This window comes from Phocoena phocoena, chromosome X (genome assembly GCF_963924675.1).
Source record: "Phocoena phocoena chromosome X, mPhoPho1.1, whole genome shotgun sequence".
NCBI classification, from domain to species: domain Eukaryota; kingdom Metazoa; phylum Chordata; class Mammalia; order Artiodactyla; family Phocoenidae; genus Phocoena; species Phocoena phocoena.
The window spans coordinates 13698168-13718261 of NC_089240.1; the positions used below are offsets into that span (position 1 = coordinate 13698168).

A 20094-nucleotide genomic window follows, 5' to 3' on the forward strand; every position below is an offset into this window, starting at 1 on the left:
TGATTGGGCCGCGCCGCGCCTGTCTCCATGTGCCGCGCGGCGGAGGCACAACATTCAAGTCCGGGGGCGGGGCCGGCGCGCGCCGGGAGGAAGCGGCCGCGCGGCAGCTGCGGGGCGTCGGGGCGGCGGCGGCTAAGGCCGAGGCTGAAGCGGCGGAGGCTGTGGTGAAGGCGGCGGCGCCTCAACCGGGGACGGTGCTCCGCTGGGCCCCCTTTCAGGCTCCATGGAGGCGGCAGCAAGCGGGGGCTGCGGCTCTGGACCGCCACTGCTGCTGAGCGAGGGCGAGCAGCAGTGCTACTCTGAGCTCTTCGCGCGCTGCGCCGGCGCCGCAGGCGGGGGCCCCGGGTCCGGGCCCCCTGAGGCCGCCAGGGCCGCCCCCGGCGCGTCCACCGCAGCCTCGGGCCCCGTGGCCGACCTGTTCCGGGCGTCGCAGCTGCCCGCCGAGACGCTGCACCAGGTAGGTCCCCGCGCCCCTGCCCCTGTGGGTCTGTGGGGACCATTTCTACGGGGACAGGGGGGCGGGGTGGGGCGACAGGGCTACCGACAGGCACCCAGAGGCCTTGGCCAGGTTGCGGAGAAGAGGGGCTTCGCAGCCGGGAATGGCGGCGACGCCCTTGTCCCCCAGGGGACACCAGCCTCCTCCGCAGCTCAGCAATGCTGGGTGCGCTCCTCATCTTCCTCCCCTGAGGCTGACGGACACTCCCTCCTCTCCCCGGCCGTTTCTGGGGCTCTGCAGCCTCCCAGACCCAAAGTTTGCCTTGTTCTGGAAGTGGTGTTTGTTTTGGCTCATGTCTGGTTTAACCTCTGCTCGAGGCTCCTGCCCTTCCCTCTCCTGGGTGGGTGGGCGCTTGCAGGATTGGAACTTGAAGGGTATGTGTTTGTCTGTAGGGCCGGGGGCCCACCACTGAATGTTGTCCGCTTTATATACTACTTGTAATATATACGTATCTACTATCTATATTTGCCCGGTAACATATTTCTGCATATTAGAATTAAACTGGCAAGTCTAATGACAAATTGCAGAACAGGGACACAGGGCTGCAAGAGGACGTCTGTCAAGGCAGAGACAAACTCCCTATTTAGGGCTAGAGGTGACCCCAGACGTCCACCGTGGGGGACAGTTGTAGTTTCCCATCTTATCATTATTTGGACTTGAAATAGAATTACAAAGTAATTGTGTCATAGCTACATCCTTTTGGCTGCTCCGTACCTGAAAAAGGAGGCGGATGATGCACAGTAGATACTGTTTTTGTTTTGTGCTTTCCTTTTCTTTTTTTTTTTTAGAATTAATGACTATTAAAAAATTATTTTTGGGTGCATTGGGTCTTCGTTGCTGCATGCGGGCTTTCTGTAGTTGCTGTGAGCTGGGGCTACTCTTCGTTGCAGAGCATCGGCTCTAGGCACTCGGGCTTCAGTAATTGTGGAGCATGGGCTTAGTAGTTGTGGCTCACAGGCTGTAGAGCGCAGGCTCAGTAGTTGTGGCGCACGGGCTTAGTTGTTGCGCGGCATGTGGGATCTTCCCGGACCAGGGCTCGAACCTGCGTCCCTTGCATTGGCAGGCGGATTCTTAACTACTGAACTACCAGGGTAGCCTGGTGATTCTTAATATCAGGCCCCAAATGTGAAATGAACCTTTTCTTAAAAGCTGGAGTCAGTATGAACGTTAACATCAGTTGTATATTTCAAGTGGGGAGTGGTATTTTAAAATCCAGTTCCAAAGGAGTATTGAGGGTTTTATGGTTCACTTATAATATCATTGTGTGTGTAGACTTTTTTTAATCACTTGACTGCATTTTATACTTCTGGGGCATGCATACACTCTGTCTGTTTGTGAGCATAACTTTAGCCACCCTGTAATCTCTCACTTTTCAGAATTCAAGATTTCTGAAGATATAATTAGTATTCACAGACCTTAACATGGCTGTTTGTCCCTTAAGAAGTCCTTGCTATGGAGACAGTTCAGCCTCTGTTGTTGAGCAGTTAAGCTAGACCAGGTAGAGGAAAAGTCAATATTTTAAAACACAAACCACAGCTATTACATGAGGCCCTCAGAATACTCCCAAGCATAATAAATTTATTAAATGCTGTTGCTGTTTCTCAACTGAAAGAGGAGTAAGTGACTGAGGCCACACAGCAAGTAAGTGACAGCTGGGCACCTGTTAAGGCTTATTTTGTTGTCAGTAATATATGGAGTGTGATAAGAGATGGTGGGCATATTAAATATGAATTATGTTGGTTGACTTCTCCTAAGGACTTGGGGAAGGGGCTTTCCTGGTGTGAGAACTTATGCTCCCTTGAGGTGTTTAAGATTTAAAAAGAACTCAAGGCACAGTGCCATTGTATGGATGAGATTATATTCTTGATGTCTAGTCGAAACCTGCTTGCAAAAGATGCTGGCAAAAGGGGACATCCCTAGAATATTGCTTGTGGTAAATCTCTCAGAGCTTTAAAGCTCCCTTATTCAGCCCAGCAAAACAAAATATATCCTTCCCCATTAACTTAACGCAATGCAGTAACCCAATATTCTTCGTACAGGTGAACATGAACATCAAAGGCATCCTGGACAGAGAAATGTAATCAGAAGAGATTCAAACCAAAGCCAGCAGCCGGCAGCCACCTAATTTTTACTGACCACTTTGGTGGTGTGTGGTGTGGTGTGTCTGGGTGTGTGTGCTCCCAGTACACACGTGCACTCCATTTATCCTGATTTGCACTACCCCATGAGTGTTTTAGCCTCTCTTTAAACAGATGTAGATGTTTTTAGCCTTTCTCTGTTAAACAGGAACCTGTAAGTTTAATTAAGTGACCCAACAGGTATAACTGCCCAAGTCATGGAGTCATTAACTAGCCCTGGTAGTTTCTATGGTAACAGATTTTTTTTCTTTTTAATAAGCATACAGTTAAGATTACCATAATGTTCCAGGAAGGTTGAAAATCTTACCTGAAGCAAATGTTCTATAAAAATACTTTACTTTGTCTCCTCCTTGGAATAAAAATAAACCACTATACCTATTACTTTGTTATGGAAGTGAGTTATCTTAGGGATTTTGTTTTCAGTTGAAATACATATGTATATATTTTTAATAGACTTTATCTTGTCAGAGCAGTTTTAGGTTCACAGCAAAATTGAGGGGAAGGTACACAGAGTTCCCATATACACCCTGCCCCACACATGCCCAGCCTCCCCCATTATCAACACCCCACCAGAGGGGTACATTTTTTACAATTGGTGAACCTGCATTGGTATATCATAATCACCCAGAGTCCATAGTTTACATTATGGTTTATTCTTGGTGATGTACATTCTTTGGTTTTGGACAAATGTATAATGACATGTATCCATCATTGTAGTATCATACAGAGTAGTTTCACTGCCCTAAAAATCCTCTGTGCCCTACTTATTCATCCCTTGTTCTTACTCCCAAACCCTGGCAACCACTGATCTTTTTTACTGTTTCCAGAGTTTTGCCTTTTCCCAAAACGTCGTATAGTTGGAATCACACAGTATGTAATCTTTTCAGATTGGCTTCTTTCATTTAGTAGTATGCACTTAAGATTCCTCCATGTTTTTTCATAGCTTGATGGCTTATTTCTTGTTAGTGCTGAATAATATTCCATTGTCTGGATGTACCACAATTTATCCATTCACATACTGGAGGACATTTTGGTTGCTTTCAAGTTTTGGCAGTTATGGATACAGTTGCTGTAAGCATCTGTGTGCATTTAAGTTTTCAACCCCTTTGGGTAGATACCAGTAAGTGTGATTGTTGGATCATATGGTAGGAGTGAGTTTAGTTTTGTAAGAAACTGCCAAGCTGTCTTCCAGAGTGGCTGTACCATTTGCAATCCCCCGGGAATGAATGAGAGGTCCTCTTGCTCTATATCCTCATCAACACGTGGTGTTGTCAGTGTTCTAGATTTTCACCATTCTCATAGGTATATAGTGGTATCTTGTTGATGTAATTTGCAATTCCCTAGAGACATATGATGTTTAGGATCTTTCCATATGCTTATTTTCTGTCTTGGATTATATTTAAGTGCATCATAATAGCTTATTTTGAAAGGCGTTTTGGTCTCTTTATAGAGAGGTGTTGATGTATTTTATTATTTTGTAATAAATTTATTTATTTATTTATTTATTTATGGCTGTGTTGGGTCTTCGTTGCTGCGCGTGGGCTTTCTCTAGTTGCGGCGAAGTGGGGCTACTCTTCGTTGTGGTGTGTGGGCTTCTCATCGTGGTGGCTTCTCCTGTTGTGGAGCATGGGCTCTAGGTGCACAGGCTCCACTAGTTGTGGCACGTGGGCTTAGTAGTTGTGGCTCACGGGCTTAGTTGCTCCGCGGCATGTGGGATCTTCCTGGACCAGGGCTCGAACCCGTGTCCCCTGCATTGGCAGGCGGATTCCCAACCACTGTGCCACCAGGGAAGTCGTGATTTATTTTAAAACAGGATTCTAGTACTAGGTACAAAAATGTTAGAGTAAAACACTGAAATTAGAAAAAGTAAATATGGATGTCTGAGAAACAGGTAAATAGTTTTTGTTTAATACTTCAAGACAAAGAGCTATAGATGTTAGAGTGATTGGTTTCCCAGGTTGTGAAGTATTTCATTGGTATTGAAAGGCCAGCATTTTACTAGAATGCATAGACTTGGGTTGGATGTGTATTTGAGGTATCTGAGTTTCTTTTGTGCATCAGGCACTGTTCTAGATGCTGAGGTTACAGCTGTGAATCAAACACAACCCCTGTCCTCACAGAGCTTACATTCCAAAGCAGACGTTTTATTTATTTATTTATTTCTTGCTTGCTTGCCACGGGGCTTGTGGGATCTTAGTTCCCTGACCAGGGATCGAACCCGGGCCCTTGGCAGTGAAGGCGCTGAGTCCTAACCACTGGACCGCCAAGGAAGTCCCGCAGTGCAAATGTTTTTATTTTTTAGGGCTTGAGTAAGAAAATATAACAGCTAGAACAAAAGTATCTACCTTAAACTGGCAAGTTTTCTGCTTGATGTAATGAATTAACAAACTATATAGACTCCTTTATAATATCTGTCTTTCAGGATGGTGTCTTAGTCTTTGAGAATGCTGTGCATATTTCAAGTAGTCATTATAATTAGTTTTCTTTTTTCTTTTCTTTTTTTTTTTTTTGCGGTATGCGGGCCTCTCACTGCTGCGGCCTCTCCCCTTGCGGAGCACAGGCTCTGGACGCGCAGGCTCAGCGGCCATGGCTCACGGGCCCAGTCGTTCCGCGGCATATGGGATTTTCCCGGACCGGGGCATGAACCCGCGTCCCCTGCATCGGCAGGCGGACTCTCAGCCACTGCGCCACCAGGGAAGCCCCCAGTTTTCATTTTTATATGGTTAACTGTTTTCAGATAATATTTTTTATTGAGATATAATTGACATATGATGTATTAGTTTCAAGTATATAACATAATGATTCAATATTTGTATGTGTTGCGAAATGATCATCACAGTAAGTCTAGCTGATATCCATCAGCAAACATAGTTAACAAAAATTTCTCTCTTGTGATGAGAACTTTTATGATTTACTTGCAACATCTTTCACATACATAATACAGTATTATCAATTTTAGTCACCATGCTATACATGACATCCCCAGGACTTACTTATTTTATAACTGGAAGTTTTTTTTTTAATATTTATTTATTTTGGCTGGGCCAGGTCTTAGTTTCGGCATGTGGGATCTTCATTGCAGCATGTAGGATCCTTTGTTGCAGCATGCGGCATCTTCAGCTGTGGCATGTGGACTTCTTATTTGGGGCATGCATGTGGGATCTAGTTCTCCGACCAGGGATCGAACCCGGGCCCCCTGCATTGGGAGGGCGGGGTCTTACTAACTGGACCACCAGGGAGGTCCCATAAGTGGAAGTTTGTGCCTTTTGACCACCTTCACCCATTTCACTCACCCCCACCTCTGGCAACTACCAATCTGTTCTCTGTATCTATGAGTTCCAGTTTTTTGTTGGTTGGTTTGTTTTTAGATTCCACATAAAAGTGAGATCATGCATACATTATTTGTCTTTCGCTGACTTGACAGTTAACTCTTAGACTTTAAGGGAAATAGTTATGAAACACTGTTGATTTCGTATTATCAGGGGAAATTATTGAATGGGAAAAAAGCCAGTAAGTAATGTCTGATTGTTTCAGTGGCTTTGATTGAGGAAAAGAAGTAAAACAAAGCTAGGAGAAGTAGAGGATATTTAAAAAATTTCTGCGCACGGACTCACCTTTGGGAAGAACTCATATTTAAGGGTTTTCTTGTAATTCTTTAACGCAACTGTTTAATCGTTAAAAACAACTATAGGCAAAAGACAAAATTCTTGTGAACTTCTTCCAGTTGTTGGATTATTAGCCAGAACTATTTTTTTAATGCAAATGAAACAGTTTTCTGTTTTTACATCTTTATATCATATCCCTTTGTAGCATATGCTTTAGGGAGATAGAGGCCAGCATGCTAAAAGGGTAACTTGGAATATGTGCTTTTGAGATAAACAGTGTTCTTTTTTTGTAAAAGAGAATGAATGCCAGCAGATAAAGGAAGTTCCAGAGCCATACCATTGTCTGGTTAAAAGGAGGACATTTGCATAATAGTACCTTGTTAACTCTTATAAAAAAAAATTTCTGGTGTGTAAAACTAGAGGACTACCCAACAATAAGTGTGTACCCACTACTCAGCATAAGAAGTAAAACAGCCCAGTTAGTGTGAAAGTTTCCTGTGACCCCTTCTCTGGTCCCATTCCCCTTCCTGCTCACCTCAGAGGTTACTACTGTCCTGAATTTGGTGTGCATGATTTGAAAAGTTTTTGTACTTTTATTATAGCTATATGTGTGTGTATATATATAGTGTGTACATACATGTATATATACACATGTGTCACTAAAATGATAAATTGTTTTGTATGGCTTTTCAACTCAGAAGGAGGAGTATAGTACTCTGTAACCTTCCGCAACTTGCTTTTCCTCTCATTGTTTTGTTTTTGAGGTTTGCCCTTGTTGACACAGGTAGCTGTAGTTCATTTATGTTTCTTTTTAAAAAATCTTCATTACCTGCTCTTACAATGCCTCATTTATTTATTTATTAATAAATTTATTTATTTTTATTTATTTTTGGCTGTGTTGGGTCTTCGTTGCTGTGCGCGGGCTTTCTCTAGTTGCGGCGAGCAGGGGCTACTCTTTGTTGCGGTGTGCGGGCTTCTCGTTGCGCTGGCTTCTCTTTGTTGTGGAGCACGGGCTCTAGGCACACAGGCTTCAGTAGTTGCAGCACGTGGGCTTTAGTAGTTGTGGCTCGCAGGCTCTAGAGTGCAGATTCAGTAGTTGTGACACACGGGCTTAGTTGCTCCACGGCATGTGGGATCTTCCCAGATCAGGGCTTGAACCCGTGTCCCCTGCACTGGCAGGCGGATGCTTAACCGCTGCGCCACCAGGGAAGTCCCAATGGCTGTAGAGACCTTTATGCTTATGGAAAGTAGGTGGCATTTTAAAAAATATATATATAGAATGTTACATGACTAGGGAACTGTTCTAAACATGTACAAACATTCAAAATGCCTTCTTAGATAGAGAAAGCACACTGGTATTGTTGATAGTGTTACAGTACAGTTAATTGATTAGGGTGTCATAGGCTTGCTTTTTTCTAATTTTTAAAAAAATGGAAACAAGCAAACAGATAGACTAATACATTAAACTCCTCTGCACTTGCCACCCCTGCTCAACAACCATCAATACTCGGTCAATTCCATTCCATCTGCATTCCTACCTTGTTCCTTGCCCCCTCTTTTATCCTGAAGCAAGTCTCAGACATCATATGATTCCATAGGGTTTATCTTTAAGGAGGGAACCTGGGGATGGTCAGAGGGGATGGGAACATGCATGGGTTTAATACCTGTGGCTTATGGTTAAACGGCAAGAGTGAATGATGGGGGGCTTCCCTGGTGGCACAGTGGTTAAGAGTCTGCCTGCCGATATGGGGGACACGGGTTCGTGCCTTGGTCTGGGAAGATCCCACGTGCCGCGGAGCGGCTGGGCCCGTGAGCCATGGCCGCTGAGCCTGTGCGTCCGGAGCCTGTGCTCCGCAACGGGAGAGACCACAACAGTGAGAGGCCCGCGTACCGCAAAAAAAAAAAAAAAAGAGTGAATGATGGTTTCATATCATTGAGCCATTGCCAGTCTTTAAGGTAATGATGTTTGAGTACTGATTTAAAATAAATCATCTGGGGCAACCAATAGGGAAATTGAAAAACAACGTGAAGACTAGAAATGCAAGCTGGATTTGAACATTGTCCTAGTTTCCCACACATAACTGGGGAATGCTCTACTTTAAGGGTATAGAAAATTGGTTTTGAGGAAATCTTGAGGTTTTTTTTTTAAAGGCTGTGCCACACAGCTTACGAGATCTTAGTTTCCGATTGGGGATTGACACCGCCCACCCCCCCCAGCCTTCCCTGGCAGTGGAAGCCTGGAATCCTATCCACTGGACCGCCAGGGAATTCCCTTGAGTTGTTTTGCTAATTACTGGTAACTTTTAAAAGAGGGTTTGGTTCCTTTCCAGGTTTTTTCAAAGTTTCTGTTTGTTTCCTATAGGCACAGGGTCTAGTATTTTGTATTTATATTATTCAGTACACGTCTATTAGTGGGCGACTGCCTTAGTCCATTCTGGCTGCTATAACAAAATACTACAGACTGGGTGGTTTATAGACAACAGACAATTATTTCTGACAGTTTCTGAGGCTGAAAGTCCAAGACTAAGGTGCCAGCGTGGTTGCCTTCTGGTGAGAGTTCCCTTCTCGGTTCATAGCCTGTGACTTCTCACTGTGTCCTCACATGATGGGAAAGGCTAGGGATCTCTCTGGAGCCTCTTTTATAAGGCAGTCATCCCATTCATGAGGGCTCCACCCTCATGGCCTAAGCACTTCCCAAAGGCCCCACTTTCTAATACTATCACACTGAGCATTAGGATTTCAACATAGGAATTTTGGGAGGACATACATATTCAGACCATAGCAGCAACCAACCAACCTGGGTTGCTCAGAACTGAGTTGTTTCTTAGGGCATGGTACTTTCCGTTTTCAAACGAAGACAGTCCTAGGCAAACTTGGATGGTAGGTCACCCCGTCTTTTGGTTACTGCACTAGTTGTTTATTGCTCTGGAATGAATTTCCAGAAATGTAAATTGCAGCTTAATACAACACATGTTTGTTACTAATTGTTTCTATGGCTTAACTGGGTCCTCAGCTCAGGGTTTCACAAAGCTGAAATCAAGGCATTGGCCAGGTGGCCTTCCTCTTTGCATCTGGGGACCTCTTCTAAGGTCACATGGTTGTTGGTAGAATTCAGTGCCTTGTGATTTTAGGACTGGAGCCCTCAGCTCCTAGAGGCCACCCGCAGTTCCCTGCCACATGGCCCTCTCCATAGGCAGTTCACAACATGACTGTTTGCTTCTTTAAGGCCAGCAGGAGATTCACTTTCTCCAGTCACCTTAGATGAGCGACATCCCATCACCTTGCCATATTCTCTTGGTTCAAAGCAAGTCACAGGTTCTGCCTGCACTCAAGGGGAGAGGATTATAAAAAAGCACAGATTACCAGGAGGTGAGAATTTTTGGAAGGGGGGTCACCTTAGGATCTTTCTACCACGCTTGCCTTCCAGAGTTTTCTGAAGCAGAAAATTATTCTGGTTAGCTTTGGGGGGTCAGAATAGATATATTTTTGCTCAGCCACTCATGTCAAATTTCTTTGTCTTTAAAAAAACATTTTCATGCATAATTCATTTTCTTATGCCAAGTAGGACTGGCAAATCTTCTTAGGCATTAGTTTCAATTTTAGTCTTTAGACAATTTGCTTTTCCTCTTAACTAGTAGGAGGCGGGAAAAAAAGTGGAAAAGCAGATGTGAATGCTGTGCATGCTCGCTCCTGCACAGAATAAAGCAGGCCTTTTTAATCTGGGTCCAGCTCTGAGGGGTCTTTGAATTTAGATGTGGGGAAAAAATACAGTTTTCTTTTTACTGACCCCTAACTGATATTGAGCATTTCCTTCTATTATGCATTGTAGGCAATAAACCACAGTAGCATTAGCAATTCCTGTGACTTGATCACTTATAGAAATAGAACTTTTGTTTTTTATTTTAAATTTTATTTATTTATTTTTTTGTGGTACGCGGGCCTCTCACTGTTGTGGCCTCTCCCGTTGCGGAGCACGGGCTCCGGACGCGCAGGCTCAGCAGCCATGGCTCATGGGCCCAGCCGCTCCGCGGCATGTGGGATCTTCCCGGACAGGGGAACGAACCGGCATCCCCTGCATTGGCAGGTGGACTCTCAGCCACTGCGCCACCAGGGAAGCCCCAGGAACTGGTTTTGTGGAAGACAATTTTTCTGGGGGTGGGTGGGGGGATGGCTCAGGCAGTAATGCAAGTGACGGGGAGCAGCAGATGAAGCTTCAGTTGCTTGCAGGCCACTCACCTGCTGTGTGGCCTGGTTCCTAATAGGAACCCGGGGGTTGGGGACCCCTGCTGTAGACACTGGCTGATCTTATCATTGTGTTAATAAACACATGTATTTCCACCACAAACTTGTTTTTTTAAATATTTGATAGCTGTAGTTCAATATATTTTGTTTACAGTCCTGTGTATTTTAGTTTTGGTCGTGCTGCTCGGCTTGCAGCATCTTAGTTTCTCAACCAGGGATCGAACCTGGGCCCTGTGAGTGAGAGTGCCGAGTCCTAACCACTGGACTGCCAGGCAATTCCCAATAATCCTGTATATTTTAAAAAATTTTTTTGTTGGAGTATAGTTGCTTTACAATATTGTGTTAGTTTCTACTGTACAGCAAAGTGAATCAGCTCTATGTATACATATATCCCCTCTTTTTTGGATTTCCTTCCCATTTAGATCACCACAGAGCATTGAGTAGAGTTCCCTGTGCTATACAGTAATCCTGTGTATTTTAAGTGTTTACTTTTATGCATTTAAATTTATTCTGAGAAGAGGTCAATGCAGGCTGCCCAAGGGGGGTCCAAAGCACAAAAGTGGTTAAGAAGCCCTGCTTGAAAGACTTGTGAGGTGTCTAGAAATTCCGGTTCTACGTAGCTAATTGTTTCCAAAGTCAGAATGGTAGCAGCAGTGCTGGCAAGTCTGGGTCAGGAATGAGATTCCATAAGGCTCTTGTTCCCCCCTCCTCCCCTGTCTGTCCTGTAAGGGGGAAGGAAGCCCAGAGTGAATGGATGCTCAGCTGCTTCCTCCAGGACCTCACCCTCAAGTCCGTGCTGCAGTTCCAGCTCTGAACCGTCTCTGCTCTTGACCTTTCTGTCTGGCCCTCTCAATCTCACTTCACTCCAGAGAGCCCCTCTGGAGCACGCGCCAGCTGGCTATTGGGCCTGTTTTATTTACCACTATTATCTCTACTTCAGAGGCTGGCTAGAACATGGACTTACAGGAAAAAGTGATTTTTACAGACTGGAGAAACTCAGCTATCCTCATAATTTAATTCAGGACCAGGAGAGGCTATTAATATTAGGCTAGTAGTAAATGTGTGCTTTGACTTAATTCATTTGTAACACTTTGCCCTCAGTTTACAGAAAAATATTTTTGTTCAGCCTCCTGGGGGTGATTAAGTGTTTCACCTGTGTTAATTTACTGACTAATTGAAGTAAATCCCATAAATGCCAGCAATTAAGAATTGTTTGTTTTTTCAAAGCAGGCTTTCTTAAATGCATAATGTTTGCCCCTGATGCCTTCAAAAGAACATATTTAATACAGTGATCTCTTTGTTTCTCCCTTAGTTCAGGGTCAGCCTTGTGAAAAACAGATGATTATACATGAACAGCTTTTTGCCCCAGGAGATGTTTGATGTGCTTGCCTTTTGAGTTTGTTTTTTTTTTAGGCTCTCTTTAAAATTATTTAAAAATGTTTTAACTCCTGTCCTTTGCATACGCTCTGGTGGTTTTATGGTCCTATTACTGAGAGATGGCAATGGAAGTGAAGCAGTGAAATTAGCACGTGGATGTTTAGCTTCTTTTAACTTATTCTTTGTTCTAGATCAGGGTTTCTCCACCTCAGCACTATTGACACTTTGGGCCACATCATTCTTTACAGTGAAGCTGTCCTATGCATTGTAGGATGTCTAGCAGCATCCCTGGGCTCTACTCACTAGATGTTAGTATCTGTCCCTTCCCCAGTTGTTACAACCAAAATGTTTCCAGGGACTTCCCTGGTGGTCCAGTGGCTAAGACTCCACACTCCCGATGCAGGGGGCCTGGGTTCGATCCCTGGTCAGGGAAGCAGATCCCACATGCCACGGCTAAGAGCCCGCATGCCACAACAAGAACAACAAAAAGATCCCGCATGCCTCAACGAAGATCCCATGTGCGCAATTAAGACCCGGTGCAGCCAAATAAATAAATATTAAAAAATAAAAAGAAAAAAAGAGAAGCAACCTTTAAAAAATAAACCACAAAAATGTTTTCACACATTGCCAAATGCCCCTGGGGAAAAATCTACTCTGGTTGTAGATATATGGTGTCCACATATATACAGTCGTGGTAGCCGCTACCATTTATTAACTGATTACCATGTACTTGGCCTCGTCCTATAACTTGTAGAGCGCTCATGTCATTTAATTCTCACAACCAAGCCACTAGGTTAGGTATTATCATCCTCAGTTCGAAGAAAACAAAACAGAGGCGCAGAGGTTCAGTAACTTGCCCACAGTCACGTAGATAAGTGACTTCTAGTAGTCCTTTAAAGAATTATCTGGGTTGGGATTCAGTCTTTGTTTTTAAATTAAAAAAAAGTTTTAAAAATTCATTTTATTGAAATATAGTTAATTTACAGTGTCGTGTTATGGAATTCCGTCTTTGTTAAAGAGGCAAACTAAAAAAGAAAGGGGGGTTTCCTGATGACCTCTCAGTGGAGAGGCTGTTGCTTCCATGGCAGTTCTGTCTAAGTGTGGGAGTTCTCGCTTGAAGCGGTGATCATGTGGGCACGTGTCTGAGTAGGGTTTGGACCGTTTCTGAGGTGCTTCTGTGGTAGGGTGAAGCAGAACAAGGGACAGTCTCGGGGCCAGGCCGATTCAACTTTGAGGCCAAGGAAGCCATCAGCAGTTGGGGTTCTCAGGGTCCCTCAGGCGTGGTGTGCCCAGAGGTTGACTGAGAGCAGGAGCGCGGAGGCGTGGAGCGCAGTGGTGGCTGGCGGCCTCGGCCTCCCTGGTTCTGAGGGGCCAGGGGCGGGAATGTTGCTGTCAGGGCTGCGAAGGGTGCTTCGCCTGCAGGAACAGTGGTCTGGAAGGGCATGGTCATTGGCAGCCCCGTGGCCAGGAGGGCGTGGGATGGGAGCTGAGGGACAAGTGGCCGGCTCTGTCCCCTGTTGGCTGCCGTGCTGGAGGCCGGAGGCATGGGAGCCTGCATGTGGAAGCTCACGGAGGCTGGCCTCTTGTGCAGAGTGTGGGCCGAGGGGCTGGAGGGGGCTCTGGGGGACGGATGGAGGAAGAGCCAGCTCAGGGTGCCAGCTGGGCTGGGACCCAGAGCCCTGGATCCTCGGGAGAAGGGGGCACAGCCGGTGTGGGGAGAGTGGGAGTCCACTCGCGATGGGCCGGCCTGCTGCCCTGCCCTCCAGGAGGGCTGAGAGGGCTTCTTCTCACTTCTCCCGGGAGGCCTTGAGGCTATGGGGGTGTGTACGAGTGGGTGCTTTTCGATCAGAGTGGGGCAGGCATTTCCAACGGTTGCAGTGTTTGTTCTTGTTCAGGGCACCGGGAAACATGCAGCCATGGAGCCTCTGGGAGCTTCTGTGAGGACTGGCTGCACATGGTGGGAACGGCACCCTAGAACTGGAGATGAGTTAGTTCAGGGGAGTGGAAAGTGTATTATAATATTTAGGGATATGGCCTCGTGTTAGTTTGGCTTTTTTCTTTCCCTGAAGGATAGGATTCCTGTAGGGATTTTTCCTCATCCCAAAATAGCTGTGTGTGTGTGTGTGTGTCTGCACGCATGTGCGCGCAGACTCAGGATTTCTCTGTGCATTGCTCAAACTCACCAAGGCCCTGTTGAGCAAACCAAGGCTGTTAAAAAACGTAGAATCCTCCTCATATACTGCAAAGTAAACTCAAATGCAAAGAAATAGCTTGGTTTTTTTTTTGCTTTCTTCATGGGCTAGCATATCTTCTGGAAAACTTGTTGCCATGGCAATGGGATATTATCTACCTCAGTAGTGTACTACATAAAAATAGCCCTTTGTGTCGAGGGTGATGTTGGTGACAGGTGGTTGGGTGAGTGTTTAGCAGGGTGCTTTGTCAGCATTCCATTGTTTAAGGTTGTGAAATAGAAACGAGTATTGATTTGCTCTTCTCTCTCAAAATGCAATTTAATCTGTAAAGGGCGGGTAGTGGTGCTCTGTATTGTGAATTATGTCTTTCTTTGCATGTCAGGTAAATATGATTGAAGCCACCTCTCATGGTGATAAGGAAATGTCTTCTCTATTCTTTCTGTTGATGCTACAGGGTGTGCAACACAAGATTGAGTGGGGGGCAAGTAGTATAATTCTCTCATTCTTCAACAAATGGTTCTTCCTAAGTGCCTTGTCCTTATAAATCCAAATGTGGCACGTGGTCAGGTGGACTAGATGAGTTCTGAGCTGTTGATCAAATACTCATTTCTTGCAGGTTCTTAAATGGAACAGATTCTTGATGAAAGTCAGTTTCCTCTGCTGGTTTTAGCATTGGTTTCATGTGTAGCCAAGGATGGACTCTTGATCCTAATCTTGAATTTTACTTGAAAAAAATCCTTTGGGCAATTTCTTAGTGGTAACTCTCAAACATTTGTCATCCTCTCACCTTCCTTCTAGAAATTTGTCTTATGTGTAAATAACAGCTTCCTAGTGCTGAAATAAAGTTTACTCTAGTTTTTAGAATTTTAGACTCTCGAGAAATACCATGGCTTGGAGTTTTAGCCTTGAAAGTTATTGCTCTAATTCTCATATGCATTGTACTACTACAGAAATGGAATCATTACCTTTGTATTTTCTCTTGGAGTCAGTATGAATATGTTTTTGCTGATGATATCAGAAATAGTTGGTGAATGGCTTGCTGGGTACCCAGTACTATTCTTAGAACTTTTTTTGTGTATTAACTCACTTAATTCCCATAAACATTCTGAAAGGTTTTTGTCACTGTTTTCCAGATGTGGCATACTTATTAGTATGCCTTTTGGTTTCTGGTGAGTAAGTACTGTGCTATGTAAGACTTGATTGCTCCTTCTTGCTTGCCAGTGTGTTGAAGTGTTTCTGATACTGAAAGCATTCTTCTGTCAGGGGACGGCCAAACACAGCCCATGGGCCAAATCCATCCTGTTGCCTATATTTTTTTGTATGGCTTATGAGCTAAGAAGGGTTTGTAAATTTTTAAAGGGTTGGGAAAAAATAAAAATAATGTTTCTTGACACATGCAAATTGCGTGAAATTCAAATTTCAGTTTCTGTAAGCAAAGTTTCCTTGGCACACAGCCACACTCAGATGTTTACATATTGTCCGTGGCCTATACGCACTAGAATGGAGGGCTGAGTAGTTCTCACAGACACTATATAGCCCATAGGACCTAGAGTATTTACCGAAGAAGTTTGCCAACCCCTGCTGTTTATCCTTCTACATCTAGAATGGGAGATTGTATTGAATAATAAAAGCAGATGGGATTTATGTACAGGTTCTCTTTTGGTGTGTATTATACTTTCCTCTCTTCTACTTGTTACTGTTCTTACTAGCGTAGTTTCCTGTGCTATGGCATATCTCAAATATACTCGATTTCAGCTCTCTTTCTATACCCATATTGGTTTTTATCGTAACAGATATTCATAACCCTTCCCAAATCAGGGAGCGTAATGAATTTTATCATTTTACTAGTTAATATGTTTCCTTCGTTAGGTCAGTAATTGTAATTCCCCCAGCTCTATTTATTTCTAACTATATTGCTTTCTACTTTTGGGCTATCAGCCAACATAAACATTTGATACTTTAGTAATTCTCACTAAACCACCTGCGCTGATTGTGCTATTTCAATTTAGTAAATCCTCTGTATGATAAAGATTGTATCTTCTACATTCATCCTTTTGGATTTAACATACTCAACATAATCAACTTTGGAACATTCGTGCAATTATTTTAAAGCAATATGTTTTCTCCTTTTTCTCGTTTCCCCAATTTTTAAATAACAGCTTTATTGAGATGTAATTCACATACCATACAACTTACCCATTTAAAGTATACAATTCAGTTTTTAGAATATTCACTGTCTAGTTCCAGAATATTTTTTGTTGTTGTTGACGTATAGTTGCTTTGCAATGGTGTGTTTCAGGTGTACAGCAAAGTGATTCAGTTATAAGTATATTTATATACTTTTTCAAATTTTTTCCATTATAGATTATTAGAAGATTCTGAATATAGTTACCTGTGCTATACAGCAAATCCTTGTTATTTATCTATTTTATTTTATCTTTTATTTTTTGGCCGTGTCTGGCAGGTTGTGGGATCCTACCAGAGATTAAACCTGGGCCCTTGGCAGCGAGAGCGTGGAGTCCTAACCACTGGACTGCCAGGGAATTCCCTATCTATTTTATATATAGTAGTGTGTATCTTTTAACTCCAAACTCCTAATTTATCTCTCCCTATCCCCTTTCCCCTTTGATAACCATACATTTGTTTTCGATGTCTGTGAATCTGTTTCTGTTTTGTAAATAAGTTCATTTGTATTATTTTTTTAGATTCCACATATAAGTGATGTCATAAATAAGTTCATTTATATTATTTTTTTAGATTCCACGTATAAGTGATGTCATATGATATTTGTCTTTCTCTGACTGACTTATTTCACTTAGTATGATAATCTCTAGGTCCATCCATATTGCTGCAAATGGCATCATTTCATTCTTTTTTATGGTTGAGTAATATTCCACTGTATATATATACCACATCTTCTTTATTCCTCTTTCTTTCTTTTTTTTTTAAAAGTTTTGTTTATTCCATTTCATTTGGTGGGAGGCTCTGTACATCTGGATCTATACCTCATCTTACCTAGGAGTCAGTGTTTTGTTATTTATTTATTTAGGCTGTGCCGGGTCTTAGTTGCGGCCTGCAGACTTCTTAGTTGTGGCATGCGAACTCTTAGTTGCGGCATGCATGTGGGATCTAGTTCCCTGACCAGGGATTGAACCTGGGCCCCCTGCATTGGGAGTGTGGAGTCTTACCCTACTGGACCACCAGGGAAGTCCTCTGTTCCTCTTTTGATGGACATCTAGGTTGCTTTCATGTATTGGCTATTGTAAATAGTGCTGCTATGAACATTGGGGTGCAAGTATCTTTTTGAATTAGAGTTTTCATCTTTTCTGTATATATGCCCAGGACTGGGATTGCTGGATCATATGGTAACTCTATTATTCATTTTTTAAGGAACCTCCATACTGTTTTCTGTAGTGGCTGTACCAATTTTTACATTACCACCAACAGTGTGGGAGGGTTCCCTTTTCTCCACACCCTGTTTCCAGGATGTTTTCACCACCCCAAAAAGAAACCCTGTACCCACTAACAGTCACCTCCAATCCCAATATATCTAGGCCACCAGTGTTTTCAATGTTCGTCCATGTTGTAGCATGTACCAGTACTTTTTATGGCCCGGAAATATTCTGTTGTATGGACATACCACATTTTATTTATCAATTCATCAGTTGATGGACATTTGGGTTATTTCTCCTGTTTGGCTATTATGAATAATGCTGCTATGAACATTTTGGTACAAGTTTTTGTGTGGATGTACGTTTTCATTTCTCTTGGTTAATTACCTAGTAGTGGAATTGCTAGGTCACACAGTAACTCCATGTTCAGTCTTTGAGAAACTGCCAGACTCTTTCCCAAAGTGCTGTACCATTTTACATTCCCACCAGCAATATACAGGGATTTCAATTTCTCTACATCTTTGCCAACATTTGCTATTGTCTGTCTTTTTGATTATAGCCATCCTAGTGGATGAGAAATGGGATTTCATTGTGGTTTTAGTTTGCATTCTACTGGTGACTTATGATGTTGATGATACCAGATGCTTATTGGCCATTTGTATATCTTCTTTAGAGAAATGTCTGAGCCCTTTGCCCGTTTTTATTTATTTTTATTTTTTTTCAAACCACCACTGTTTTGTTTGTTTGTTTATTTATTTATTTATGGCTATGTGGGATCTCCGTTGCTGTGCACGGGCTTTCTCTAGTTGTGACGAGCCGGGGCTACTCTTCGTTGCGGGCTTCTCATTGCGGTGGCTTCTCTTGTTGCGGAGAACAGGCTCTAGGCGCACGGGCTTCAGTAGTTGTGGCATGCAGGCTCAGTAGTTGTGGCTCGTGGCCTCTGTAGCACAGGCTCAGTAATTGGGGCACACGGGCTTAGTTGCTCTGCGGCATGTGGGATCTTCCCGGATCAGGGCTTGAACCTATGTCCCCCTGCATTGGCAGGCGGATTCTTAACCACTGCACCACCAGGGAAGTCCTCGGTTTTTAAATTAGGTCATTTGTCTTTATAAAGAATTCTTACAACTCAGTATTTTATATATTCTAGATACAAGTCTCCTGTCAGATAAGTGACTTGCTAAACATTTCTCCCATTCGGTGGGTTGTCTTTTTACTTTCTTGATGGTGTCCTTTGAAGCATAAAATTCAAAAATTTTGATGAGGTTATTTACTTTTTGCTTTTGTTACGTCTTTTTTTGGTATCTTATTTAAGAAACCATTGCCTAATCCAAGATCATAAAGATTTACCCCCGTGTTTTCTTTGAAGAGTTTTATAGTTTTAGCTCTTTTATTTAGATCTTCGATCCCTTTTGAGTTAATTTTTGTATGTGGTATGAGGTAGGGGTTCAACTCCCATTCTTTTGTATATGGCTCTCCAGTTGTCCTAGTATCATTTGTTGCAAAGTTGTCCTAGCATCATTCTTTTCCCATGGAATGGGTTTGGAACCCTTGTCCAAAATCAGTTGACCATAAATATAAGGGTTTATGTTTGGACCGTCCATTCTATTCCATTGATCTGTATTTCTGTCATTATACCAGTACCACACTTTGCTGATTTGTTTTATTTATTTTTGAGACACATGTTCCCCTTTCCCCCACCACTTAAACTTAGGACATTTCACAATTGGTGGTATCTTAAATTTCATCAAAACTTGCATACTGTGTGTTAGTGGGTTGAGAAAGGATACTAGAGTCTAGATTGGAGCACTGTTAACTCTTAGGAACTGAATGGGTAGGAGATGGGGATGAGGATAGTGAGAAAGGTGGTAAATTGGATGCTCCCTCAGTGTTTAGCAGCAAACTGAAAGCAAGAGTCAAAAATAGTCTAGCTTTGGACTTCCCTGGTGGCGCAGTGGTTAAGAACCCACCTGCCAGTTCAGGGGACACGGGCTCGAGCCCTGGTCCGGGAAGATCCCACATGCTGCGGAGCAACTAAGCCCGTGCGCCCCAACTACTGAGCCTGCGCTCTAGAGCCCGTGTGCCACAACTACTGAGCTGGTGCGCCACAACTACTGAGCCCGCGTGCCACAACTACTGAAGCCTGCGCACCTAGAGCCCGTGCTCCACAGCAAGAGAAGCCACCACAATGAGAAGCCTGCGCACCACAACGAAGAGTAGCCCCGCTCACCACAACTAGACAAAGCCTGCGCACAGCAACGAGCACCCAAAGCATCCAAAAGTAAATAAACAAACAAATAAATTTATTAAAAAAATAGTCTAGCTTTACATAATTTCAAAGCTGAGTACTAATGGTTCCAGTTTCTTTTTGTGGATTCTTTTAAGAAATACTGCATCACTGAATGCTATTGATGGCACAGAGGACAACACTGTGCAAAATAGGGACATTGACCACTCTTAGTCAAAAAGATTGACAAAAGTCCTATTCTGAATGTGAGGAAGTTTTAGGGAAACCTTGAACAATTAATTTTGCTTATTTTCCTTTTTGTGAATGTGTGAGTAATAAATGAAAAATCTAAGTCTAAAATAACTCATTTAATAAGTCTAAGATAAATGCTAAGTGGTAAAGTATTATATCATATCTTATTTGGCTGT

The 20094-nt window shown here is 43.3% G+C and overlaps 1 protein-coding gene across 2 annotated transcripts in view; it reads left to right on the plus strand.

Moving 5' to 3' along the window:
- The first annotated feature begins 235 nt into the window (after window positions 1–235).
- Window positions 236–20094, plus strand: part of REPS2 (RALBP1 associated Eps domain containing 2) — a 228296-nt gene continuing 208437 nt past the window's right edge. For both annotated transcript variants that reach the window (XM_065900931.1, XM_065900932.1), the window contains exon 1: window positions 236–457. The gene's annotated coding sequence lies outside the window, so the exon portion shown is untranslated. The remainder of the gene's footprint in view (window positions 458–20094) is intronic.